Below are 19,586 nucleotides of genomic sequence, written 5' to 3'. Positions count from 1 at the left end.
TATCTCGTTTAGAAAGCAGTCTTTGGCACATCGGAGTCTTTAACTCGCAACTGATAATGGCCTGATCTCAAATTTGTCTTTAAAAACACTATAGCCCCTTTAATTGATCAAATAGATCATCAATCCATGGTAACGGATACTTATTCTCTATAGTCACCTTATTGAGCTGTCTATAATCGATGCACATTCTCATAGTTCCGTCTTTCTTTTCACAAATAAAACTGGTATACCCCAGGGAGAGAAACTCAGGCGTGTGAAACCTCTATCTGTCAACTTTTGCAACTGAGCTTTCAATTCTTTTAATTTAGTAGATGCCATTCTGTACGAAGCTATAAATATCGAAGTCGTCCCTGGCACTAACTCAATACCAAACTCTACCTCCCGAATAGGTAGCAAACCCGACAATTTTTCAGGAACTACATCTGGATACCCACACACAACAAGTACTAATTCAATCTTTCTTTCAGCCACTTTACAATCAAGCACATAGGCAAAATAAACTTCACAACCTCTCCTCACATATTTATGAACTAACTCGAAGATATTACTTCCAATAAACCATTCAGATCATTAGACCCAATCCGGTTAATCTCATTATTTTGGTATCTTAAATCAATAGTCTTTTATTTACAGTTTACAATAACATTGTATATAGTCAGCCAATCTATACTCAGAATTATATCTAACTCGTTGAATGGTAACAACATCAAATTAGCTGGGAAACACAAATCTCAAATCATCGAAGGACAATTCTTACATACCTTGTCAATCGGAACACATTGGCCCAAGGGTTCGACACTCAAATCACAACCTCAGTAGACTCAACAAGCAAAGTCTTACTGAATACTAAAGTCTCACATACATAAGAATGAGTCCAATCAGAATCAATCAATGTAACAACACTAATATCATAGAGAGTAAATATACTATACCAGTGATAAAATCTGAGGATGAAGCCTCCTCGCGTGCGCGTATAGCATAAGCTACGGTGGGTTCAAGAGCTTCAGATCGAGCTGTTGTGTTTTCAGTTCTTTTCTGACTGCTATTCACATTACCAATATGTCTGGGTGATCTGCCTCGAGCTGACATGTTTCTCGGTTTCACATTCTGTATGATGTTTTGTTCAGTTAACTCAAGGCATTCACGAATGAGATGATCCATCGATCCACATTTAAAATAGGCTCGATTAAGCAATCTACAACTATCGAGATGTCGTTTACCACAATGTCTGCACTCAGGTCGATTTGACCGAACATTACCAACACTAGCAATCGAAATGGCTCGTGAACTCACATGTGGTCTGTCTTAATCACGTCTAGAAAAACTCACAGTATTCTTTAATCGGCTAAAATCATCCCTGCATTTCTTTGATGCTGTCTGAAATATCTTAATCGATGATCCTTTATAAGAATCTCTAACTTCAAAACTAGTTGTCCTTTTCTTTTCCTTTCGTATAGCTTGGGGAGTTACAGAAGCTTGAGGGGGTAGAGCTTGTTCAGCAACCGGATTCGTTCAAACGAATTCTTTAAACCATTCATTCATTAACTGGAAAAAGGCTTATTTAGTCTCTCCCTCTATATTTCTCAAAATCGGCCTTAAATCAGCTGGCGCTGCCCCCTGAGCAGGGCGGGCACATTATCTTCTATGTCATCCGTTACGGCTTGTTCGGGATCCATTTACTATACAAAAACACATTTTAAATGTCAGAAGTCATCACACTATCATAGTATATAATATAACATGTATAGCTAGACTCACACACGCTACGTTAGTCCTAGGACCGACTAAACTGTAGCTCAAATACCAAATCAAATGTAACACACCTAACCTGTAACTGTCGCCAGAAAGGGTTACGAAGTATTACTAACTAAACACAACTTTTGGATAATTATAAATATACACAGAAATTATTCATCTTAAATTATCACAACCGGACATATATTAAATCAAACCAAATTTACATGTTACACATAAATTAGATAACATACAACTATAATCATTATCAAATGGCTGGATATAGACACATGGAAATAAACATCTCTTTATTAATTACTTAGATCAGGCATACATGCAACTTTATTAAAAACAAAGTTACTATTCATATGGTCATTTGATAAATCTTTAACCAAACATATATATAACATGCAAACACATATGCCTTGTTTGTTGTCTACTTCTATTATGCTCTATCACTTTATACATATGAAACATTTGCCAAATTACCTGACTGAATAATCAAACATTTTATTTTATCCTTCACACAATACATCATTTTATATATATATAATATTAATTATTCATCCAGCATATGTATAGCATACCAACTCAAATTTTGACATGCTACTAGCACATATCAATTAAATTAAAAAATGTCATACTCAAACTAATTTAATAGCCACATTTTCGGCTAAGTTTATATATAAATCCATATAACCAAAGCAATCCAACTTTTCATCAAATATATGATACCTCAATTATTATACAACCATCGAAATTTAATTCACCTTGTTTGCCAAATCTAAACATAGTCATTTCACGAACTATTCATTATGCTTAACATCTTATTTATAAAAAATGATTAAAGGTAATAAACTTATATTTATATCTATTCCATTACACAGCCGAACATCCACTCTACAAAAATATACATTCATAATTTCATTCAAACCAAATATACCATTTACATATTCTTTGTCATAACCTCAGCCCATTACGATATGTATCAATCATATTTCACATATATATATTATTCTATATTATAGCATCCACACGGCATGTCGAATATACATTCATATTTATATCACATAACAAGCAATTTATTAAAATCAAATACTCCTTTTTACTTATCACAAATCCATACTCATATAATTATATTAATTTAAATCATACTCGATCGAACATATCAAATCTCACCTTACATACTTAACACAACATTTCACCTATTTAATCATATTAAATCATATGACTATATCATCATCAATATGTTAAATATATCATTCACATATAGCATGCTCGATGTTTTCAACATAGATTTAAACCAAAACCATACTTAGACCACCCTTACTAAAAGTGCCAGCCACTTCACACATATATATCAAAACCGAAACTTGTTTATACTTAAACATCATACCTATCCATATTTATCAACCATATTAACCTCACTTAAGCCAAATTTTATAATCAATCACCTTACAAAATATACCACAAATCATACATCCAAAATGAGCTACTTTCATGGCCGATTATGATTCATTATTAACACATTTCTTTTTCAATCTTACAATCAGCATCACAAACATATCACCAAAACACAAATCATACATATCATAAAATATGCATACCAAAATAAACTCCAACCATATTAATTATAACCAAAATTTATCAAACCGTAAAATCGAGCCTAATAAAATAAACAAGCCATATTCGCATGGCTTAATACATATTCAAATTCAAACTTAACTAAATGTAATCGAGCCTATACATGCCATAGATCCAAGTTTAAACTTATAAAATACCAAAAATAGTCGATAGTGTGATGGACTTTGCTAACGATCCCCGAGCTTGTAATTGGAGTCCAAAATCTATAAAACAAAGACAAACATAAACACACACAGTAAGTGATACGTGATATTCGTGATAGGTTTTAAAGATTTATGAATGAATCGTTCTGGGGACTAACTTATTATCACGATTAAGGCAAGTGTACCTATCGAACAGTAGTATAGTTCACCATGACTGGATTGTCAAACCCAAAGGAACCACGAGTACTAGTATTTACTTCCTTGTTATTATCTAGCCTAAAAATTAAGAGGTTTGGTTATCTAAACTAATTACTAAACTAAGAATGCACAGAAAGAAAATTTGGGAAAATACTTTTGGGAAAATTCGATTGATTAAGACAATACCTAAGGAAAAATCCACCTAGACTTCACTTGTTATTTGACTCTGAATCAGACGATTTATTCATTTGACTTGATCCGTAGAAATCCCTAAGTTATATTATTATCTCTCTCGAGACTAATAACGTCTAACCCTAGGTTGAATAATTGAAACCTTTTTCTAATTAACACCCTAGAATTGCATTAACTCGATCTATGGATTCCTTTATTAGGTTTCACCCTAATTCGATAAAATCTTATCACCCTATCTCTAGGCGTGTAATCAACTCCTCTTAATTATGACATATTTACTCTTAAACAGGGTCTATTCCTCCTCTAAATAAGAGCTTAACTTGAATCAATATCCTAGAATATCAAAATAAGAATTAAGAACACATAATTAAGAACAAGTCAAATATTTATCATACAATTCATATAATAATAACAAGATCCGTCTTAGGTTTCGTTCCCCTTAGGTATTTAGGGGGTTTAGTTCATACTTATGAACGAAAACATCTCAAAAGCATAAAGATAACAAAACATAAGAAAACCCAAAACTCCTGAAGGAACTTGAAGGGAGATCTTCAGTCTTGATGATGAATCCGGCTTCTGAGATGGATCAATCGGCTTTGCTTGAGTAATTCATTGCTTCTTACTCTGCATCCCCCTCTTAAGTGCCTCCTTAGGTGTTTAAATAGGCTTTTGGATGCCTAAGAGCCCTAAAAATTGGCCTTTTCCGAATAGGACTATACTTGGGCTCGGCACAGACACGCCCGTGTGCGATTACTCCAGCCCGTGGTCAAGGCTGTTGAATAGGCATGGGTGTGTAGTTTACCCGTGTAATTTCTGCTTCAATCCTGCCAAATGGACACGACCGTGTGACACGCCCGTGTGAGGAAGTCCAGGTTGTGTTGATTTCCCTTGTGGGTTCATTTTCTCCATTTTCGGCCCGTTTCTCGCTCTTTTTACTCTCCTATGCTCTCCTAAGTATAAAACATGAAATTAAAGGATTAGGAGCATCTAATTCACCAAATCTAAGGAGAAACCATTCATAAATGAGCTAAGCATGGGATAAAAATATGTTTAAATTACAGGTTATCAAATACCCCCACACTTAAGCATTTGCTTGTCCTCAAGAAAAAATCCTCAACTCATAATCAAAATAAATTCTTCTGAATTTGTAGTCCCTATCAATAATATCTCAAAATAATCCAGAAGTACTCATACATCGAAAATTTAACTAAAAATACATCAAAGTTTCAAACATTCCAAGTTGAGCATTTTCACGAAAACATAGGTCTCTCCCCTCACCTAAGTGATTACCTTTGATCAAAATATAACAGAGTTTAACATCCTCACTAAAGATTCACTCAAATCACTCAAGGTGTTTAAGGACATCAATTAAAGCACTCATTAGTCAATATGAAAAGCTATTGCCATAGGCTTGCTTGAAAATCAAATCTCCACTACTATATATTGAGCTGATACATCAATCAAAAGGATCTTTTAGAGGGTTGTAACGTGGCTTTGGTTAGGAGGTATGGTCACAAGCTGAAAGAAGATATGAGAATCGAGATTGAATTGAAAAATTACCTAGCTAGAAAAATAACTAGTCATCAGTTGAATACAAGTGAGCTTCTTCTTAGAATATGGAATTAACACTAGAGCTCAAAAAATGACGAATTACTATTAATATGTATGTAAGTATTTTTGTTAAGAATAAGTCAAATATTTAGACAAAAATAGGGATCAAATTAGGGGATTTCAACAATAATAGGTTATGGGTTAATATTGAGGGTAAATCAATTAATGGTTTATTAGGCTCAAAAGGGGTTCACTAAGGGTTAATTATGGAGGTAGGCCTTTGTAGTGTGAGTGGATTAGACCTAAGTGCCTTTATCATCTTGACAAATCAAAACTGATGCATTCATAATGAAAGTGAGCATGAAAGGAATAAAATATGCTCTAAAGGCTCAATATCTCACAAAAATTATGGGTTTTTGATGTTTAAACTTATGAATTTCAACGCAAGATAATACCTAAACTTAGGGAAACAACCTAAAAGTTTTTAATTCTTTAAAAATCAACTCATCATGCTTGATTCCCTAAGGTCTTAAAGTTTAAACAATCAATGCATAATTGCTTATGTTTTAATTCAAGACATATCAGTAAAAATCATAAATTAATTAAAATTCATTCTAATAGTGATATGAGTGATTCATGTGAGAATAAGACAAAATTCAGGGATTTCTAATGATGATATAAAAGACCCCCCACACTTAAGATGTACATTGCCCTCAATGTACAAAGATATATATATTGAAAAAGATAGATATATAATCATAAGATAGGAAGAGAAGTGAAACTTCCCAAATGATAAATAGACTCCTTGAATTGGAGTTATGGAGAATAATCGGCCAAGGCAATGATGAGAGTGGAGGAGGATACTTCGATGGTGGTAGAGGTTCATTAGTCCATAAGTCCTGCGCCAAAAGGATATTATATCTGGTGGTGGCTATGGTCATGGTCGAGCAGGACATGGCATCATGGAGAACCTTCCCCACTAAAGTTTTTGGTTCTTATGCGATGATGAGTGTTAGGGCTCTTTATAACTGTGATAGAATCAAGAACTTTTTAGGGAATATAATGAAGCATAATTACTCGTAATGAAATAGCCAAACTATAAATTATTCAATAAAAATTATAAAAACTAAAAAGATAAAAGTGAAAATAAAATAAAAATAAAAAGTTTTTAAACATCGTCCTCGCCGAATGGTTCGCGAGGTGGTGGTGGCGATGAGATGTGGAAGTGCTGACAAATCTGATGTAGAGTCGCATCAATATGATCAAAACGCTGAAAACATTGCTACTCAAATCGCTAGGAGGGCTCGGACCGCATCAGCCAAATGAATCTATTCTAGTGCGGCCCAGTCAATGCAGCGGCCCACACCTAGGGGTCGGGCCCGTAATATCTGATATAATTCCTCCTGGAGGAACGGGTGCCTAATCTCCGTGGTAGGACCTGAGGATGATGCTGCTCCTTTTCTCTTCTTCGAAGAGGGGACAGCGATTTTCTTTTCTCGTGAGGATGACATAGTATATCTACAGTGAACAAAAATTGAAGTGTAACCAATATGCCCCAAGAATAGTATGGCAAATCAAGACTAAATATGAATATTTCATGAGATTTTTGTACTAGATGATACAAACTAAAACAACTAAATATATCAAGTTATAGGATTATAGGAATAATGCAACAGGAATATGAATGAATGCATGTGGGTAAGCATAAATTTCATGGAAACAAGGAAAAATGAAAGAGTATAGCATAATGTAGTAACTAAAATGACAATTTTTTTTATAAAATAAACATGAGTATTTTAATATTCTAACTATGAATATTCATTCAAAATAGTTCAATAGAGCAGAGAAATCATGAAATAAGCAATATATTTGAAGAAAAAATAGAGATAAAAGAGTAAAAAACGCAAATGGAAGGAGCTTGGGGCATCGGAATCGGTGTTGGAGGCGGCGCATGGGCTTGGAGGGTAGGGCATGTGAAGTTGCAGCGGCTAGGGTTAGGGATTTTTGGGGAGGGAGATGATGAATAGTAAGGGGTTTATATAGATTTTGGGGCACATGGCCGTGGGACGCGCCCGTGTGCCTAATTTTTGCTCGTGTGTTTCGTGAATTTTGAATTTGGGCGCGTCTGACATTCGACTCATGTCCATGTTCTTTGGGCGTGTGGGTGCACACGGCTGTGTCACACGGCCGTGTCTTGCTTCGTTTGCTTCTCCCATGCCCGTGTACATAGGTCCACACCCGTGTTCATTTGACAGGTTCACCCACGGGTGATGGGCACGGGCATGTCGCACTCCCGTGTTGTTTTGGCAAGTTCACCCACGGCCATGTCGCACGGACGTGGAGACTTATAGTTTCCCGTGTTGGGGAAAATTTTTTTTCTTGTTTTCACATGGCTTAATGCATGCCCGTGTGTCTGGCCGTGTGGTCTTTAGAAAGCCTCCGTTCCATTATTTGGTTAGTATGTTAAATGTTAAAAGCTAAAACTTAAATAAATCATTACTATTAGTGCTCAGGTTGCCTCCCGAGAAGCGCTTATTTATAGTCTTAAGCTGGACTTACCTCTCTTCTGCATGGTCAAGGTGGTGCAAGGAGTTTACACTCCTCATCCCTGCTATCAACTTTATCAACATAAGGTTTAAGACGGGTATTGTTTACCTTAAATGTGCCGAATTTGGGATAAATTACCTCAACTGTACCATATGGGAAAATACTGAGTACTGTAAGGGGAATATCTTCATTAGGTTCAAGAGTGGCAATGCAAGGATCTGCTGTATCTAGTAGTACTTTGTCTCCAACCTTAAGTTGATTTGGTGAGGTATTGAGCTTGTCCTGGCTCAATTTCACTTTATCGGGTGTTCTCGATTTCTGTGTCCGCCATTCATCTACCTCTTCAATTTGTAGCCTTCATTCTTCATAGATAGGTCCTTTGTTGTTGTTTGAACACGACTCATATGCATTCTTCAAAACTATTTCCTGCATAGAAGGTTTCACCACATGATCAGTACTAGTAGAATGATTTATACAACCACCTTTGATTTTTGATGTGTTACTCGAATTACGAGCTTGAAGGGTGATTGTTTCGTCTCCCTCACGAAGTGTAAGTTCACCTGTACCAACATCAATAATGGTTCTAGCAGTCGCTAAAATGGGTCGTCCTGAAATCAAAGGTCCATTACTGTCCTTTTCCATATCTAGAATAACAAAGTCTACTGGCTAGATAAATTTATCGATCTTAACAAGAACATCTTCAATGATACCCCTTGGAAATCTAATGGTTTTATCAGCCAATTGAATGCTCATCCTAGTTTGTTTGGGTTTCCCAAGACCTAGCTATTTAAACATTTTATAAGGCATAAAATTAATGCTTGCCCCTAAGTCAGCCAATGCATTATGGACATCTAAACTACCAATTAAACAAGGAATCATAAAACTCCTTGGATCTTTCAATTTAGTGGGTAGCTTATTCTTTAATATGGCTGAGCAAACTGTATTCAAATCCACATGTGACACCTCATCCAACTTTCGTTTGTTTGTTAAAAGCTCCCTTAAAAATTTGACTGCGTTTGGCATCTGCGAGAGAGCTTCGATAAACAGTAAGTTAATATGTAATTTCTTTAATAGTTTAAGGAATTTACCAAATTGTTTATCTGTACGGTCTTTCCTTTTCACATTGGGGTATGTCTCCTGTGGTTTGTACTCTTTACTTACCATTTTCTGGTCATTGTGGTCCACCTCACCCTTACCTTTACTTACCACAGTTTCCTACCTCTGCTCTGGTTCAGGTGCAACTAACCCTTCCTCATCTTGAATGGTAATTGCATTGATTTGCTCAATTGGGTTAAATTTAGTGTTACTTGGCAGGCTACCCTGTGGTCATTCGGATATCAATTTAGCGAGCTGACCTATCTAAGTTTCGAGCCCTTGGATTGACACTTGTTGATTTTTAAGTGCTAGCTCAGTGTTCTGAAAATGAGTTTCTGACACTGAGATGAATTTTGTTAGTGTCTCCTCAAGGTTCAGCTTTTTCTCTTATTGATAGGGTGGTTGTTGGAAGCCTTGAGGTGGTGGTCTCTGATTCCCTTAGCCTCCCCTTGAGAAATTTGGGTGGTTCCTCCAACCTGCATTGTAAGTATTACTATAAGGATTATTTTGAGATCGAGGATTATTACCCAAGTAATTTAACTGCTCGTTCTCCATGTTGTGGCCATAGGTTGGGTATTCTAAATTGCTTGATCCACCTCCACTTGCTTCGCACTGCAATACTGGGTGAACCTATGAAGAACTAAGAAAACCATCAAATTTTTTTATTCAAGAGTTCTACCTGATTAGAGAGCATGGTGACCGAATCGACGTTATAAACGCCGGCTGTTTTCATTGGCTTTGTCCTCATGACTTGCCACTGATAGTTATTCAGTGACATCTCCTCTATAAATTTATAGGCATCTTCAGGTGTCTTATTATTGATGGTTCCACTAGCAGCTGTGTAAACCATTTGTCGAGTCGAAGGATTCAGGCCATTATGAAAGGTTTGAACCTATAGCCAAAGTGGTAACCCATGGTGAGGGCATATTCTCAAGAGGTCCTTGTATCTCTCCCATATATCGTAGAATGTTTCTAAATCCATCTGCACAAAAGAAGAGATATCATTGCGTAATTTAGCCGTTTTAGCCGGTGAAAAATATTTTAATAAAAACGTTTCGGTCATTTGTTCCCAAGTAGTGATTGACCCCCGTGGTAACGAATTTAACCACTGTTTAGCTTTGTTTCTCAATGAAAAAGGGAATAACTGAAGGTGAATGGTGTCATCAGAAACACCATTAATTTTAAATGTATCACATAGTTCCAAAAAGTTTGCCAAGTGAGCGTTGGGATCTTCGTCCTGCAAACCATTAAACTGAGCAAATTACTGTATCATTTGAATTGTGTTAGGTTTCAATTCAAAAGTATTTGCAGCTACAGTAGGTCTAACTATGCTCGATTCAGTTCCTGTTAAAGAAGGTTTAGCATAATCATACATAGTGCACGAAGCAGGATTCTGATTAACAACAATCGCAGGAGGTAGCAGATTTTCTTGGTTTTTAGCCATCTCCTTGGTTGTGGTTGAAGTGTCGCCCTCTTGCTCTTCCTCTATGTATCATAAGCTTTACCTTATTTCTCTTCGGTTTTTTGTAAACTGTGCGATCAATCACACTATCAAACAGTAATGGTCTTAATAGGTTTCTTCTGGTCAGAAATTAGAAAAACCTGTCAAAAGAAAATAAATGAAGAATTAGAAAAGAAAATAAAAATTTAAATTACAATAAAAGTAAAATGACTAAAGCAATAAATATAGAGTGTTCCTAATATCCTAGTTCCCCAGCAACGGCGCCAAAAACTTGATACGTGATATTCGTGACAGGTTTTAAAGATTTATGAATGAATCGTTCTTAAGACTAACTTATTATCATGATTAAGGCAAGTGTACCTATCAAACAGTAGTATAGAGCAGCAAAACCGGATTGTCGAACCCAAAGGAACCATGTTGATTTCCCATGTGGGTCCATTTTCTCCGTTTTTTGGCCCGTTTCTCGCTCTTTTTACTCTATTATGCTCTCCTAAGTATAAAACACGAATTAAAGGATTAGGAGCATCGAATTCACCAAATCTAAGGAGAAACCATTCATAAATGGGCTAATCATGAGATAAAAATATGTATAAATTACAGTTTATCAGTAAGCTTTCATAGCTTAGTAAGTCATAAGCAATTAAGTAACTCAATAACATTTATATTTCACTATAGTAAAATGGAATCATTATATTATATTTGTTTACATTTTCAAACTTGCAAAAATATGCATTTCTCAAACATATTACTATGCATCAAATCTAAATAGAATAAATACACAAGTAATTAATATCATAATTATTTTTTTTTCACTTCTAAGGTCACATATAAACCCTTGGCCGAATATACTCATTCATATACGAATATACGTAAATCACATTTACAAGATCGCATATACTAAACAGTTAACCAATTATAATTTTCATATACACATATACTTTTATTTGCATCATGAATACATTGTTAAACCGAATGTATACTTTTACATAAGCATATATGTAATTCACAATGACAAATAACATTTATATCACTGATTCAAGTATCTAACTTACCATAATTTCATAACTTAGTATGAATACATACCTGAACCTTTTAACTTGAGTTTTCATTCGATCTTAACTTAATATTGCCTGTTGAACCATTCAGAATTGGATAGGACACTCGGATAATCACATATACCGTACATTGCCAACGTCCCAGACGTGGTCTTACATGTAATCACATATCAATGCCACTGCCTCAGACGGGGTCTTATTTGTACACATATATCGGAGTCATATATCGATGCCAATGTATTAATCGTGGTCTTACCCACATACATATATCGGAGTCACATATCAATGCCAATGTATTAAACGTGGTCTTACTCGCACATAAATATATCGTAGTCACATATTGATGCCGACATATTAAACGTGGACTTACTCGTACATATATATCCGAGTCACATATCGATGCCACATATACTTCCAGGTATCAACTTTAAAATAGACCAAATTGTACATAAGTTCATTAGCAAAATTATCATTCATAACCAAAATCACATTATCATTAAATAATCGAATATATATATAGACACAGTTAATCATGATTCACATTTAAATGTCACTTACATATTTCATTTATCCGAATATAGACTTGTAATTAATATACAAATAACCAACATTTTAACATATATATATATAGACACAGTTAATCATGATTCACATTTAAATGTCACTTACATATTTCATTTATCCGAATATAGACTTGTAATTAATATACAAATAACCAACATTTTAACATATATAATTCATGTCATCACCTTTAATATTAAACTTATTCATCACTTATTATCAAACATAGATTATTTCCATTTTCAATATCGATTTGTAATTTACTTTTAATAAATATAACTATCTATTAATCACATATATTGAAATTTAACAACTTCTACTTACTTATAAACTTACCTCGGACAATATAAAACGGAACGGGATAGCTAGTCGACGACTTTCGTTTTCCCCCGATCCAAATCTGATTTTTATGATTCTTGATCCAAACATATTGAAATTAATCTCACTCAAATATATTTTCATTCAATTTAGTCCAAAAACACATAAATGGGAAAATTACCATTTTACCCTGACATTTACACTTTTTACAATTTAGTCCCTATTGCATAAAACACAAAATATTCAAAATTTCAAGATACCCATGTTTGGCCGAATACTCCTAGTGTTCATACAAGCCCATATTTTTCATTTATTTCACATTTTAGTCCCTCAAATTATTATTATTTTGATTTAGTCTTAATTACTCAAAATCATCAAAAACTCCAATATAAAATATGTTAATCTAAAACATAATATTCATATTTCATCATCAAACAACAAAAATCACAAGCTCTTAACAATGACACAACTTAAAATATTCATCAAAATAAAAAATTAAAGCATTGGTCTGGAAGATTACTAAGCAACGATATCAAAAACGTAGAAATTATCAAAAATCGAGCTAAGCACTTTCCTTGATTGAGCTTGAGAATGGCCGAACTAGGTTTTCTTTTCTCTTTTTTCTTTCTTATTTTGGTTTCTGTCAAAGAAAATAATATGAATTTGGCTTCTTATTTTACTTTTATGATATATATTATATTATAAAAGTTTATAATATTAATTTATTAAAGTAACCTTATTTAATACATATCAAAACCTTATAATATAACCTATTTCCGTGCACTTAATAATTTATGGCTAATTGCAACATCAAGGCTTCCATTTTAAAAGCCAATAGCATTTTGGCCCTTATAGATTAAACTACCCAATTTTTAATTTACACGATTAAGTCCTTTTATTTAATCGGACACTCAAACGACAAAATTAAATCACGAAAATTTCACAGATATAAATTCACACAAGATAAACAAAAAATAATTTTTAAATATTTTTCAGACTCCAATTCGTGGTCCCGAAATGACCGTTTCGATTAGGGTCTAAATCGGGCTGTTACATAAAAGAAAGACGAGAATATGTATAGGGTTGGTACAAAATGGTATAGGTATGTGCATAAACCATATGTACAAGATGGTATAGGTATGTGCATAAACCATATTAGCTTTGAATAGAAGAAATGGGAAAGAAAGTATATAGTTTTTTGAATGAGTAATTGAGAGGTTTGTTAGTTGATGTGAATTCTTATACTTATGATCAATTGTTCAATTATGTGTTTATGATTATATCGAATTTATGTCATACGAGCTTACTAAGCTTTATAGCTTACATCATTTATTTTTCTATGTTTTATAGTGAATTCAAAGCTAGCTCAGATTCGGGGATCGTCGAGTCATCGTCACACTATCCATCTATCACTCGGTACCTATGAACTTTTGTATTTTAAGTATCTGGCACGTTTAGGGACTGTGAGTCATTTTGGTATTTTTAACATGATTTTGGTCATTTGTGTTGGCTTGTAAATATTAAGTGTTTGGTTTTGTGTTAGCCATGTAAGTTGGCTTATTTTGGCAATTATGTGATGTATATATATAAGTATTTATGCCTCTTAGTGATGTGGTTCATGTTTGATTGGGAATGGCTTGTTGAATGCAACTTTCATGATTGCTAATGGTTGAAAATTTGAGAATGTTTGTGCTTGTGATTTTAGGCTAAGAAATTCTTAGTTGATATGGTATAAATATGAAGGCTTTGGAAATGTTAATTGGCATGATTTGAGTAGGAAAAGTATGGTATTAAAAGTATGTTAGTTGTTGATATTGAAATGGTACATTTTAGTCTTAGTTGTGGTTAATTTGGATATCTATATATGCTATAAAAATGTACCAATTGGTTTGTGTAGGTGTGTGCAATTTGGGGTGGCAAAATGGCTTGATAAATAGCCTATTTTTGTTCACACGGGCGTGTGTCTCGGTCGTGTGTAACACACAGTTATGTTACACTGCCGTCTATCCCCTGATGTTGAAATTAAAATCATGTCAGTATGCTCCACATGACCTCACACACAGGCGTGTGACTTGGCCATGTGGCATAAGTCAGTATATCCTACAGGTTTGGCACGACCTAGCACACGGCCTAGTACACGAGCGTGTAGAGCCTTTTTTAGGGCGCACGAGCTAGTCACACAGGCGTGTGTGTTGGCCGTGTGACCAAGTCAGAAAGTTACATAGGCTGGGACACGGCCATGTGCTCCCATTTCGAATGCCCACATAGCCTGTGACACAGGCATGTCTAGTGGTCGTGTGAGACACACGGCTTGGCCATACGGTCGTGTGTTCCCTGTTTTGAGGAAAAAATTTTTAAGTTTCGTAAAAATTCCTCGAGCTATCAATTTAGTCCCGAACCACTCCCAATACATGTTTAGAGCCTTGTAGGCTCGTATTAAGGACAAATTGATTGAGATTGAATGATGATTAAATGTACGGGAAAAATATGTTTAATGTGTTGTAAGTCCAGTAATGCTCCGTAACCCTATTCCAGTAATGAATACGGGTGAGAGGTGTTACAAGGTATGAAGGAACTGACCAGATGCCTTTACCAGCCGACAAAAAGGACAAAAGCTCTTTTAAGCTTAACAGACAGCACCTTCATTAACGATGAAAAACTCCTTTGGTTTTCTTTGATGATAACAAATACTAGTAGAGAAGATGAAATAAAAGTCTTCTTTCCGCTACCAGGCTATCCTATTTATAGAAAACTCACATCCAAATCCCACTCAGAATTAACTTTAATCATTACTCATTCTCACACGCTTCCACTAATTAATCACATATTACGAAGCATTCTACGTGTCCTAATTATTAACATGCTACCTCTACTAGGATGCTAGAATATTTAAATGTGTCCTACTAACTACCACCCTAACATTAACAATGACACAAAACAACGAGTGGCAGACTTATTAGCAGGAAAGTCTGGCTAATAAGGTTCTCGCCACAACCAAGAACTCGCCACTTTGCATAGTGGAACTCCGCAGTATTGGCGAAGTTCTACGAAGTACTTAGACACGAAGTTACTGACTTTATCCAGTCGAAGTCTCGTGACTTAGCAGTCTTTGTTAGTGTAGTCTCAGAAACTGAACCAACTCACCATACAAGGGTGTGACACTTTAAGGCAGAAAGACAGTAGACTACTCCTAATGTTGCAACATTGAGCTTGGATGTCACAACATAGCAGCTAGAATACACAATGAGAAAGTTGTCGAGGATTTCACGACTCAAACCATATGGTGTAGCAACACAACCTTGAGGACACACCTAAAGAAACAATCTTCCATCAGTGTCGCAACACCGCGACGTGGCCAATTAATGAAGCAATGGTGTTTTTTCCCATACAAAACAAATTTGCACCATCCCCTGCAATAACACTCATTTTTTTCATCTCATGTTCAATCATAAATTTGCACAAACTTGTCTCATAAAATCAACATTTCTGAAAAGGCCCTGTATGTTCTTTTTCCCACACTCGTCCCTACCAAATATGTGAAAAATATAATATCAATAAAGACAATGTATCATAAAGAAAACAGAGAAAAATAGAACACACATAATTTTTATATGGAAACCCTTTCGAGAAAAAGCCACGAGCAAAGGAGAATAAAATCCATTATGTCGAATTCGAATGAATACAAGAGGAGAGATGATTACATCTATTTATAGGTTTAAAACCTTATTCTAATCAAAGTCAAATAAAAGTTACACAGTAAGGTTAAAACAACTTATTCTAATCAACATTAAATAAAGGAAGTAAACTTCTATACAGATCCCACGTGTACAGCCTGTACCATACCGCAAGGGGCCTCCAACCCCAGCACCTCTATTTGCAACCCCGATCTAGTATTTTGCTCACTGGGGATCTACGATGGGCTGCAGCCTTCACCCTCGTAGATCCCGCTATCTTGCCACTTGTATTTATTTTAACAAGAATTTGGTTTACCCAACTTCTAAGAGAATGAATTTCCCAAATCACTAAATTGCGGACCTTCCCCCTCTTCATGTAACCAACAACTTGAAACCACTATTTCTCATATTGGAATTACATTAATTGAAACATCCTATTCAAAAGCCATTTCTTCTTCTCCGTGAACAATCTTGATTGGGAAAAATCTCTCTGAATGTCCCAATCATCCACACAGAAAACAAAACACTGATAAGATTTCATATTGGAACCGAGCATATATGTAGCTTTTGTTACCCAAAAAAATCTTATTTTTTCTCTTCAACGGATTCCTTACATCAATACATATCCTGATTCTCATGTAGTTTCGATAGCCCATATTTATGGACTAAGCGTCATAATCTAAAAATTTCCCTAGGAAATCTCCAAATTGCTTTGCCATCCCTCAAACATTAAACTTACCAAAGATCATGAACCTGGATCCAAAAATCCATAAAAAAATCGGTATAGACAATGAATCTTCCTCCACCTCTAATCTGTGGAAAATCAACAAATCACTATTAAATTACCAAAGGCTTCCTTCCAAAAATCTATCAATGTCAATCTCATAATAGAACTAGAAAAAAGCAATATTTCCCCAAGATCTCTAATCATTACTATAACAGCCCATTTTTCAGTGGTAAATCCTTAAAGTCAAGTGGTTTTAAAAAAATAAGGTATCGGACCTTGTTTTTATAAACTGAGCTCGTAAATATTTTACTAAATATTTTAGAAGTGTTATTCGGGTCATATTAAATTTGGTTAAGAAATTTTAAAGTTTAGATAGTTAATTAAAGAAAAATTACTAAATTGTAAAAGTCGCAAAAGTTAATCGCTATAGACTTATTAAATGAGTGAAAAAGCATGAAGTAAGAGCCTTAAGTAGTAATTTTCTCAAATTTAACTATAGTGGATGATCATTGCTTTGCATTTGATGAAATGTTCTTTAATTTTAAAGGTTAATTTGGTAATTAGGTAAATTAAAAATAAAATAAAAGATGATAAGTGAAATATCATCATCATCTTCAACCTATTTATTTTTTTCTGCAAAACCGAATGAAGCCATAGCTACGGTGAGCTTTCGGCCAAGTTTGATTTTCATTGCATGTTCAAGAGATGCTACTATTGGATTTAAATCGAGGAAAAAGCTAAATTTTTGGACTACTTGTTGACTCTGTTTTAGTAACCGTTTCAGTCAAGGTAAGTTCATAGCCCTTGAACTCTACCTGGTTACTTTAAATAATTTAATTATTACTTTGATATCTTAATTATATTTATGATTATGCAAATGGTTGAATTGTGAAATGTAAAACATCGTCAATTATCCGACTGGTGCTAGGCACACATTTGATATTGTCAGTTTATCTGGCTAGTGTTGGGTGCAAAACATTGCCGGTTTATCTGACTAGTGCAGGGCACACCTATCATCGATTTATCCGACTAACGGTAGGCGTAAAACTTTATTACAGTTTATCTGTCAAGCACCGAGTGCCAATAACAGATTGATCCATGTTGATAATGGATAAAAGATCCATTGAAGGTTAGGTACCTATATTTGTTTATCGACTTAGTATCTAGTGCTAATCCCGAACTCAATGTTGGTGATGTTCTCTTTTATGTTTTGGCATGTACCTAGGATGTTAATATTGTGAGAAGTGGTCATTTTGGTGTATAATTTATCTTAAAGAAGGTTACATGTATTTAATGTTGTTATGCAAACTTTTGAATTATGTTTTCTTCTCACACAAATGATTGTATATAAATTATGGATGAGCATATGTTTGTCTTATTAGTTTAACTCTTTGGATGTGTATTTTATAAGTTAAGTAGCTTGGATTGTTGTATGGTTTAATGTGGTAAATAAGATTAATGCTTATTGATTTTTAGGTGTATATATGGGTGTTTTAGTGGAAGACTTTGCATATTATTACATGTATGAAATGTGATGTCAATGAGGGCACATTGGTTGGTCATTTAGGTTGTTATATTTTGGCATGCTTTAACTTGTTTGAGGTGTATTTAGTGATATTTTAAGGTTAGTTAGGGGTTTGGATTGATGGCCAAGTTAGGTGTAAATTTTACCTTGTTTTTTAAGCAAATTGTGGTACACACGGCTCGGGACACGGGCTGCTACACGACCGTGTTTCAAACATGGCCTATTCACACGGTTATATGTCTTATTGTCTTTAGGTGCAGGTTTCACATTGTTTGGCACACTGCCCACGACATTGTCGTGTATCTTGAAATAGTTTGTCACATTATCTGAGACACGGCCAACGACACATAGGTTTTACCTTAATTTGAATATACACAGGGCTGGGACACGGCCATGTGCCTAAACTTTGAATTTCTACACGGTCTGGGTTGTACCACACGACCGTATGACCCCTGTTTCCAAAATTTTAAACTTTTTCCTAATTTTTTGTTTTGTTTTGAATTGACCCCAGAATGTTCCCAAGATATTTTTAGGGCCCCGTAAACTTATTTTAAAGCCCGTAAATGTTTGTTTGTTATAAATGGAATATGATTTTATTATTTGTAATTCTAATTGTATATTTGTTTATAAGTGATGTAAATGTTTAAAATTTTATTGTAATACCCCGTGACTTAAATCCAGCGATGGAGATAGGTGAGGGGTGTTACAGTTACTCCCCCAAGGGGAGGCCATAAATTAGCTAAGGTTGTATGCATGGTTTGGAATTAAACTACACTTGTAGTCAAGAAACTACCCACTACACATAGATTTCCCCCCTCCTCTTTCGATCTTTCTTCCAAATCGATCTATCAAGTCTCATCTTCCCCCGCAGCAATAGACAATGCTGCCATTTCTTCCTCCATTTCACTATCGCCGCCACCAATCCTTGAACCCTTCGTTGCGCAAAGGAATTGATAAATAAAGAAACCCACTATGTAACGCCCCAAAATTAGTATACATGATTTGTTAGATCTTGTCATCAATTAGTATTTGTTTCAATGGTTAAGTGTCTTAATTGTGGGTTTGAGGTCCTTGGTTATAGTCACATTCTTTTGGAAAAATTCAATTATTTTTGTTCCTAGACCTATCACTGTTTATCCAGCTTGAGGGTTATTTTCGGT

The 19,586-nt window shown here is 34.8% G+C and overlaps 1 non-coding gene across 1 annotated transcript; it reads left to right on the top strand.

Annotated features, from left to right (window-relative positions):
• The first annotated feature begins 10,012 nt into the window (after nucleotides 1–10,012).
• LOC121205920 (small nucleolar RNA R71) lies at nucleotides 10,013–10,119 on the top strand. The gene has a single exon (XR_005900993.1). It is a non-coding gene; the product is annotated as a small nucleolar RNA R71 (small nucleolar RNA).
• Nucleotides 10,120–19,586: the final 9,467 nt, after the last annotated feature.

The sequence above is a fragment of the Gossypium hirsutum genome, chromosome A08 (assembly GCF_007990345.1).
Source record: "Gossypium hirsutum isolate 1008001.06 chromosome A08, Gossypium_hirsutum_v2.1, whole genome shotgun sequence".
NCBI classification, from domain to species: Eukaryota; Viridiplantae; Streptophyta; class Magnoliopsida; order Malvales; family Malvaceae; genus Gossypium; species Gossypium hirsutum.
This window is presented reverse-complemented; position numbering and strand designations above follow the sequence as displayed.